Source organism: Vidua chalybeata, chromosome 3 (genome assembly GCF_026979565.1).
Source record: "Vidua chalybeata isolate OUT-0048 chromosome 3, bVidCha1 merged haplotype, whole genome shotgun sequence".
Lineage (NCBI taxonomy): Eukaryota > Metazoa > Chordata > Aves > Passeriformes > Viduidae > Vidua > Vidua chalybeata.
Window position 1 is genome coordinate 38,581,918 of NC_071532.1, and position 8,609 is coordinate 38,590,526.

General features: G+C 48.4%; 1 protein-coding gene across 4 annotated transcripts in view; it reads right to left on the reverse strand.

The window, feature by feature from the left end:
* SPTBN1 (spectrin beta, non-erythrocytic 1) overlaps positions 1 to 7,718 on the reverse strand; it is a 117,740-nt gene extending 110,022 nt beyond the window's left edge. Inside the window, exon 1 of one of the 4 annotated variants that reach the window (XM_053936973.1) lies at positions 7,660 to 7,718. The gene's annotated coding sequence lies outside the window, so the exon portion shown is untranslated. Of the gene's footprint in view, positions 1 to 6,591; positions 6,761 to 7,080; positions 7,128 to 7,423; positions 7,503 to 7,659 lie in introns of those variants that run through there. The other 3 variants (XM_053936972.1, XM_053936974.1, XM_053936975.1) reach the window with 3 other exon arrangements.
* Between the last annotated feature and the right edge of the window lie 891 nt (positions 7,719 to 8,609).

The following is an 8,609-nucleotide window of genomic DNA, read 5'->3' on the forward strand; positions in this document are numbered from 1 at the left end:
AGGCACCAAAAGGTCACAACTTACAGCACTCCAGACTTTTTTGTTCTCAATCTTATGATTCCCTGACAATCCCACTTTCCCTTTCACAGAGCTCCTTGTGTAGGTCCCTGCAGCAGTGCAAACATACTTCCATGGAATGGTTGTTTAGATCCATACTTTCCCTGGGCAGCCTCTCACCAGGGCTAAACAACCACCTGCTGACTCAGGATCTCCCAACCTTGCTCCCAACCCAGCTGCCCCCGCACTTTCCTCACACTATCCCATTTAGCAGCCAACTCATCCTCTTTCTGTAAGAAACTAATCCAGGCACCCCAGGTTTAAAGTTTAACTGGCTTATGCTAACCACTAAAGCTGCACGATCAGATTCTTCCCTTGACGAATTTGACACAGGGCCGAAAATCAAATTTGCTTCTTTTTCCCCTTAAATAAAACCATCTACGGTCTGCAGTGGTAAACCACTGCTCATTTGAATATCCAAACACTGGCTGGATATGCTGTTTGCATCCAGGGGCTGGTGCCAAAAGGCTGTCACCCACAGCCAGCCCAAGCATGTCTAAGGCCACTGAACTTATTCATCTCTGCCTTGGTACTTCCAGACTGTTCAAGGCAAATTTGAAGAGGTTCCTACTGACCTACACTGAGGTAAAACCTATCTCATTTCTCATTCAGGTGATGATGAGGATGATACCAATGGCTTTTCCTGTGCTGGGACTTGTGTAGTTTCATCACAGCTTTTTCACTCTTACCTGCAGCCAAAGACTTAAGAGGGACATGACTGCTCTCAAAATGTAAATGGAATATATTACCAGAAAAAGCCGCCTGAAACCTCAGTCAGTAATCCATTTTTAGGAAAGAATTTGTGCGAAAATGAGGTAAGTGATAACTTTGCAAATCTCCTGTTATCCACAGTGCTATTTTAGGGGGAGTGTGACTGCATTGGGCTTGTCGCAGAGTCCTGCTTCCAATCTCCTGGCCAGTCCCCAGCACATTCCAGTATTTAACGCACAAGGCTCATTGGGATGCAGTCCCACTTATCTCCCAGACACATTGACTAAGACTTTCCCACATAAACTGACCCACCCTTTAGTAGCAAGAGGTTACTCAGTACAATCAGCCTTCAAATGAGGAAAAAAATCAGGAAAAGCTTCTCTGATGCCAAAAACACCAACAGAATAAAACACAACAGGCTCCAGTGTTTGTTTTATGAAAACTGCAAGGCAGATTTTTCGACTTACGATAATCAGAGTAGCCCCACCAAAGTCTGCCAGATTTCTTTCAGGCTCAGGACCTAGCATCCCTCCTAAAAGCATCCAAAATTGCTATAAGAATATATTACTCTAAGAAAATGTTAAAAATAAAAAGGTAGCAATTAATTCATTCATCTTTTACTATGCTGAGATGGTAGAGAGTTATTCATGGCATTATGCTCCAAAAAAGGTCACAGTGTTTTACATTACAAAAAAAGAAGCAACTGTTAAATTAACCAGGTTATCTTTATCCTATATGGATCCTCCATGACAAAGAATTCCTGTTAACTTACAGAGAATTCTCCTGACTTCTTCACTGCATGATCCAGGCTCTGGCAAAGGGTGATCTATCTACTGGATGATCCTCCTGTATCAAACACCCAGAATTCTGTAAGGCAGATCTAGGACCAAAGCCCCTTTCCAAAAATTAACTCCAAGCTGCATTCCAGTGTTGCTATAAATGTGTGTGCCACTGGCATCCCGGAGCCATGAGCCATCCACCCCATCTGCAAGGACTGGTGTAGATGACCCTGAAACATTTTCATTACATATTTGTTCACTAACAGAAAGTCAGTGAAAGCCCTTGGCAGGAAAAAAATCTCACCATTGGTTTAGCTACTGACAAAAGCCAACACCTGGAATGCCAAAACCCAAAATCTGTGAGTGTTCAAATAAACGCAATCTACGTTAAATTAGTTTACATACAGCAGGCAGCAACTTTTCCCTTCCAAGACAAAAAAAACAGAGGAGCTACTTGCTATAATTAGCTGGAGCATTTGTGGTGTCTAGGCACTAAGCAAAATTGATTTAATAAGTGGGAAAAATCAGCTTTTGGTCCTGATGGACAACCCCAGAGTGATCAGCTCCACTGTACCCCAGGCTCTGCCCACGCTGTCAGAGCTCACCATGCACAGTTTCCTTGCCCTTCCAAACACAAGTCTCCCTTTTATCACGTAAGAACCAAAATCAGATACCCATGTCATTCTATAATATATCAATCCATAGAGCAATAGGATTAATTCAGAACAAAAGGCAGGAACTTACAAAACCAAAGGCTGCAGATCTGGATTACTGCTGGATGGCAGGAAATCCCCACAACTCCTTGTAGAAGACCTTAACCACGTTCTTGGGACACTACTGGGGCTGAATCCCACAGCAAAAACTAAAGACTTCCCAATGATGCCTGTAAGTCTGGCTTGGGAAAAATGTCTGCCCGGGATAAAGTGGGTAATCAGTATAACCTTAAAATGTCAAGGCCAGGCTTGGAGAGGAACCTCTGCGTCACTTCAGAGCACCTCCCACCCAGGCCTGGCCACTGACGCCTCCAAGGAAGGGGGAAAATGGAAAATCCAATTCCACAATTTTGGAGTGGGGCATGATCCTCCTTGATATCTGCAGGCACCACTGCAGCCCTGGCCGGGAGATTTTAACACAGGCATGACCTCAGTGTGATGCTGCTTTACAAAACCTCAAGGCAAGCTGAAAAAACAAAAGCCAGAACTAAAGGTGTCTGAGTCCCCACAGACTGCGGGCAGGAAGGATCACAACAGCCACTCCAGCACTTCCTATAAGGAGACTGAACACATGAAGCATAAATGCTTTATTCATTAAGTTGGCTACTTTGAATCCATTAACCCCATGCCAGTTGCTCATGTGGGTAGTAGGGCATGGCTGGGTGGCTCCAGGTCTGCATCTCTTCCTCTCCAGTCACATCCTAAATCTGGGTCTGCAACTACATCTCTTCCCAGACCCCACATTTCATGCAGAGTAGCAGCTGCCCATTCCAGGGATCATTGTATTGAGACATGATTAACGAAACGAAACCCAGTAGTCACACCAATCAAATGGAGCTGTCAGTCAATCCCTATTCTTGTCTTGAAAATAAAATACAAACACTTCGTTTTTCAAGGCAAGCCCACAGCTTCTCTGATGATTTGCATCTCTGTTTCCTATTCTCACAAAGAAGGAGAAACTGTTTCCTCTGATGCACAGCTCAGGACACATGAACAAAACCTGAGACAAAATCTAGAAACATCATTCCTGAACGTGTTTCACAGAACACAGGCAAATTGCTCAGCAGGTCTGGCTACTTCTCCCAAAAAGGGAACAGCCTATGTCTGGAAAACCAGTAAACAGCAAAACCGCTAAATTTGGAATATTTACCTGTGAACAGTTTGGTGGCAGAGTATTTTTAGCTCTCAGGACAGGGTGTTAATGGCACACCTCTCCTGTTCCAAGGGCACGGGTATGACCAGCGAGGCTATTCCCAGTATCCAACAGGTGTGGGTCAGCATCTGCTGCCACCAGGGCTTCACATGCAGTCCCTCTTCTGTTCAGTCCCCACTACCCTCTCGACATGAGGGGCTGCTGAACAAATCAAACAAACTCACCATTTCTTTTTAAAGTTGTAACACTCAGCACATTGTGGAATAAAAGTGGCTGCACAATGGCGTAAATGTGTTCCTCTGGTGGCAGTGGTGACACACCAAAGGGGTTTCTGGTAGGCTAAAACACATGCATCTTAAAAACAAATATAAGTTTGTGCAACATAATGGGAGAGTAAATATGTTAAGCAGTCAAATAATATATTAAGAGAATAGCAGAAAAGTGAAAAGACATGACAAAGTAAGATCCTGAAATTATCACCATTCAATGAAAAAAAACCTCACAGAGAAGATGATGAGAAAACATTAACGCTGATGAAAAGCAATGGCTCAATATAATCCTCAACCTTAATCTGTCCTTGGGCATAGGGAGATGTACACAATCCTCGAGTACAATCTTTATACATTGGTGCATACCTTTCAATAATCACATACATTTCAGTGCAATCAGAAATAATACTTCCAGACACAGGCCCCCCCAGCCATAAAATCTGTTATGAACTCAACCCTCACCTAACAACACACATCAAAGCTTTTTCCATGCAAAACTGGCCTTTTTTAATGAGGAATGGACAGTAAAAAATGTGTCTTGGATTAACAATACATGAAAAAAAAAAAAAAATAAAGTTGGACAAAAGAGAAAAAAACCTGCCTGCTTAAATATATATAGAATTGATCTATGTCACTCTGACCAAGCTGTTAAATAAGTTGGGGTCTACTAGCATAAGAAGAATTTTTCTTATGTCTTTCTTTTTTTTAAAAAAAAACATGCAATCTCTCTGAAACCCTTTTTTCATTACAGGAAAAGCCTCCAAAGGTCCAGCTGTAACTGCTGCAACGTTGTATTCATGTTCATTAGAAAAACAAATTCACAGCAGATCATTTTAAGAGTAATAATAAAAGGCTGACAAACGAAAACCACATGTGGGTGGGGGGAAAAGAACCCAGCAGTGGGGGAAACAGGCTCCAAACCAGGCTCTGCAGGACACGGATCCCAATGAACAACACTCCCCTCAGTGTGGAGCTGCAGCTCCAACACTTGCTTCTCCACACAAGTGGTATCTGGTCAGAACAATCCAACATGAGGTGATTTCTCAGGTTTAAAGCAAGAGAAGGCAACTGGATTTTCACATTTCACACCTCTAGGCCAGATTCCTGCTGGTTTCACTGGTTTTCACTGGGAAAACTGCCATGAGCCTCGGCAGAGGTAAGGGTCCAACGTGCTGGCAAACTCCCCAGCTCCATCAGCTGGGAACAGGAGCAGTTCACAGCAGGAGCTGATACACCAAGAAAGCCCATGGCTCCTACCATGGAGCACAGGCCTGCTCTCATCAGGAGTTTCCAGGCACCGCAGGAAAGAGCCTGCACTGCTCTCCTGCACAACCTCAGCTGAGTCAGAGAGATCTGAGGGCAGCTAGTGGCTCCTTGCCCTGACAGGTCACCTGTCTGGCCCCTGGGGCTCCAACACTTCCAGAGGTACTCCTAGACCCTAGGGAAAGGGCAATCAGGAAGCCTGTAGCCACAGACACCAGCCTGGGGAGGATTTAGCAGCTGACTCATGGCTGATGGGCAATGATAAACTGTTGTACTGGTTCTTCACTTGTGCCCAGATCAGATGACTAAGGAATTTAGGTGACTATAGAGATTAACAGTCTAAATAACTTTTGCAGTCTGACCCTTAAACATCTGCATAAACAGACTTTCTCCTCTGTGTTGCATGAAAAAGGTCCATGCACTCCTTGCTAATGAAATACAATTATCTTGCAGGCAATCCAACTACAAATATTTCATCCCATAACTGACCCACATGAAAAATAAATCCGTAGTCAGGTGACGTAATGCAAACAAGCAATCCAGGCCCATCCAATAAAGGGGGTTTAGCTGATTCCATTTTATAGATTATGAAGGAAAAAGAAAACATCTTTCATAAAATGGTTTGTATTCCTCCTCCCCAGGGGCTATTGGAGCAGCACGCAGCAGTACCCTGGTCTCCATATATGCAGCAAGAGGGTTTTGCCCCTCTCTGCCCTACTCCTGGTGTGCAGGCAGGGCTCAGTGACACACAGCAATTCCAAAAGCTGCAGGATCCATGACACCACAGAGATGAAACAGCATCTCTAACGCTTTTTGCCACATGGCTGCTGCAAGCTCCTATTTATCCCAAGTGCTGCATCCTGCTTTAGTGAGTGTCATTTGCTGCACTTAACCTGCATTACAGAAAAACCCAAAGCAAGTTCTGTTCCAGAACCTGACCTCCTGATTCCACATTCATAATTCCCTTCTTATGTTCCTGCATGAAGTAACAAAATATTCCCTATTTCCTTGCCTTTTCAGCACCAGTTGTGACACATGAGCCAGCCCCTCATCCCTCCTCACAGCCCTACAACCACTGCTAAGTCATGGAGGCATCACTACAGCCATTTCTGTTCTCCCCAGAAACATGGAGGGAAAAAATAAAAAAACACTAAAGGATAAGAACAATTCTTTAGAATTTAGAAATCACATCCGCCTTCCCAGCCCTTTATCCTATTCCATTTGCACTCCTGTCTCTCCCTCCAGAGCCTTCTGAGCATATGCAAGTCCTTCCTCCAGCGGAGCTTTCCTGCAACGGCCTGAGGAGTCACAGCCTCCCCTGACATTTCCACACGGCTGCTATCTCTGGGAATAAATTTCTCTCCGTGCCCTGCCTCTCTAACCCCGGCTCCGGGGAGCATTGTTCCCCAAGATGCCTGTCAGCACGATGCCGGGCTGCGGGAATTCCAGCCCTTTTCCCAAACTGTTCAACAATCAGGTTTCATAATGCTGGTATCCTGTCAATAAATGTCGAAGGATGAGCCAAACGCTCTGGATCATGACAGTTTGTGTTTATTCCCTCTCCTTGCAATCCTGATCTTGAACATTTAGCATTTATACCTACGAAAAATGCGGAGCACAATGTAGAAACACAGATCACTACTTACCTTTAAACGAGAATGCAATTTCATTCACGATTAAGACATCAACATCAGAAATTCAATGCTCACTCTAGTTCTGTATCATGACTCCAAAAGGAAAAACATCAGCTACTGAATGAAACGTCAGCCTCGGTTGCCATGAACAAGGGTTTTTCAGAGCTGCTGCAGTCTCACAGTCTCTAGCATAAGTCTGCCATATTTTTTTTTTTTGTTAAATCAGGCCTGTACCCACCTAACAGCCAGAGCCAGCCCCGAGTCAACCGAACCAAGCGCACGCGTTGTGCCGCTAACTGCGGGCAACACGGCACCCGCGGCGGCGGGCAATGGCCGCGGGCGATGGCCGCGCCCGGACCGCAGCCCCGCACCCGGAGCTCGGCGAGGTCAGCGCGGCGCTCCCGCACACAAAGCCCCGCAGCGGGCCCAGCTGACAGCGCGCCGCGACCCCCGCGCCGCCCCCCGCCCCGCCCCGACGAAGAAAAATAAAGGAGGAATTACATCCGTCTAGCAAGGAATACCGCAGGAGCAGCAGTCGAGCTGGGTTCTCCGCACCGCACCGCGCGGGGCGTGCGGCTGCGCGGCGGAGGCGGCACCACGGGAGGGGAGAGAGGGAAGGGGAGGGAAGGAAAGGGGCGGCGGCCGCCGCTGCCCCGGGGACGGGCCGGGGCCGCCGCAGGGCAGGGCAGGGTAGGGTTGGGTAGGGTGGGGCGGGGCGGCTCTGACAGCGCTGAGCCCGCTCCGCGCCGATCGGGGCTGCGGGTGCCGCCCGCGCTGCGCACACGCACCCGGGAAGAGGGGCTGCCCCCCATCCCCGCTCCCGACTCCCCGCTCCCTGCCCTACCTCGGCGCTGCCCGGGCGGCGGCTCCGCGCTGTGCGGAGGGAGCGGCGGTACCCGCAGCCCCGCGCGGCGCTGCGTGAGCTCCGCGTGCCCCGCCCGGCGCGGAGCGGAACGGAGCGGGCGGCGCAGGGGGCGGGGACGGCGCGGGAGGAGCCCCGCGCCCCTGCCCTGCGGCGGCCCTGCGGCGCGGGGGGCTCGGCACGGCCCTCAGCCCGCACCGTCCGCAGCGCATCCTCACCTGCTCCTGATGATGATGATGATGCTGCTGCTGCTGCTGCTCGGGCCTGCCCTGTGCCCACGCCAGGTCTTCCCCCTCCGCCGGCCCTCGCTCGCAGCCCTCCGTGGGTGTTATCCAGTCACTCCCGGCTCCCCTTCCCTTCTCTTACATTTATTGGTTATTGGGTCTCTCCAGCCTCCTTGCTCCTCCTCCTGTGACACTCTCTCCTATCGCAAAGGCAATATTGGCTCGCCCCCAGCATCCATTTCCTATAGTGCTGCTCTCCCGCCTGCTGCTCTGACATTCCTAGTGGAAACCCCATCCCGGGTTTAACTTTCTCCACTGCAGTCATCCTCTCCTGCTGCTCCAGTCCTGCCACCTTCCCACGTAAACAGCCTCCCTTTGCCAGTGCAACCCAACCCCTGGAACCCCGGTTCAGCTGCCTTTGTGCCACACTTTCCCTTTTCCTCCTTTCCTGGGCAGAATTTTGCCTGTCTTTCCAAAGAAAACCGCTGTCCTGCAGCCAATGCACCTTTCCTTCTTTCCCCTCTTCCACAGCCAAGGTCAGAGGCAGACACTGCTGCTTCAGGTTTCCTTTGCTAATCCTGGCCTCCCTGCTTGCCTCCCTGTCCTCACCCTCCTCATGCCCATGCTCCTTCCCTCCTGTCCACTCTCCCTCACCTCTCACTTGCAATACAGCTATGGATCAGTGCTATCCATGTCTTTTATCAAAAAATCAACAAACCATTCTTGGATTCATTTGGCTCCTTGGTTATCTCTCCCTTTTCTCCTACTCCTCAAACCCACACTCACTGCTACTTAACTGCTGTTAAGTTCCTCTCCTCTGCATATCTTAAACTCCCTCTTATCTGGCTCCTGCCCCTTCACACTCAGCTGCTTTGCCAAAATTTCCAATATCCACTTCCTGGCATAATCTCTGGAATATTGCTTCATTTCCAGCCTGTCAAAAT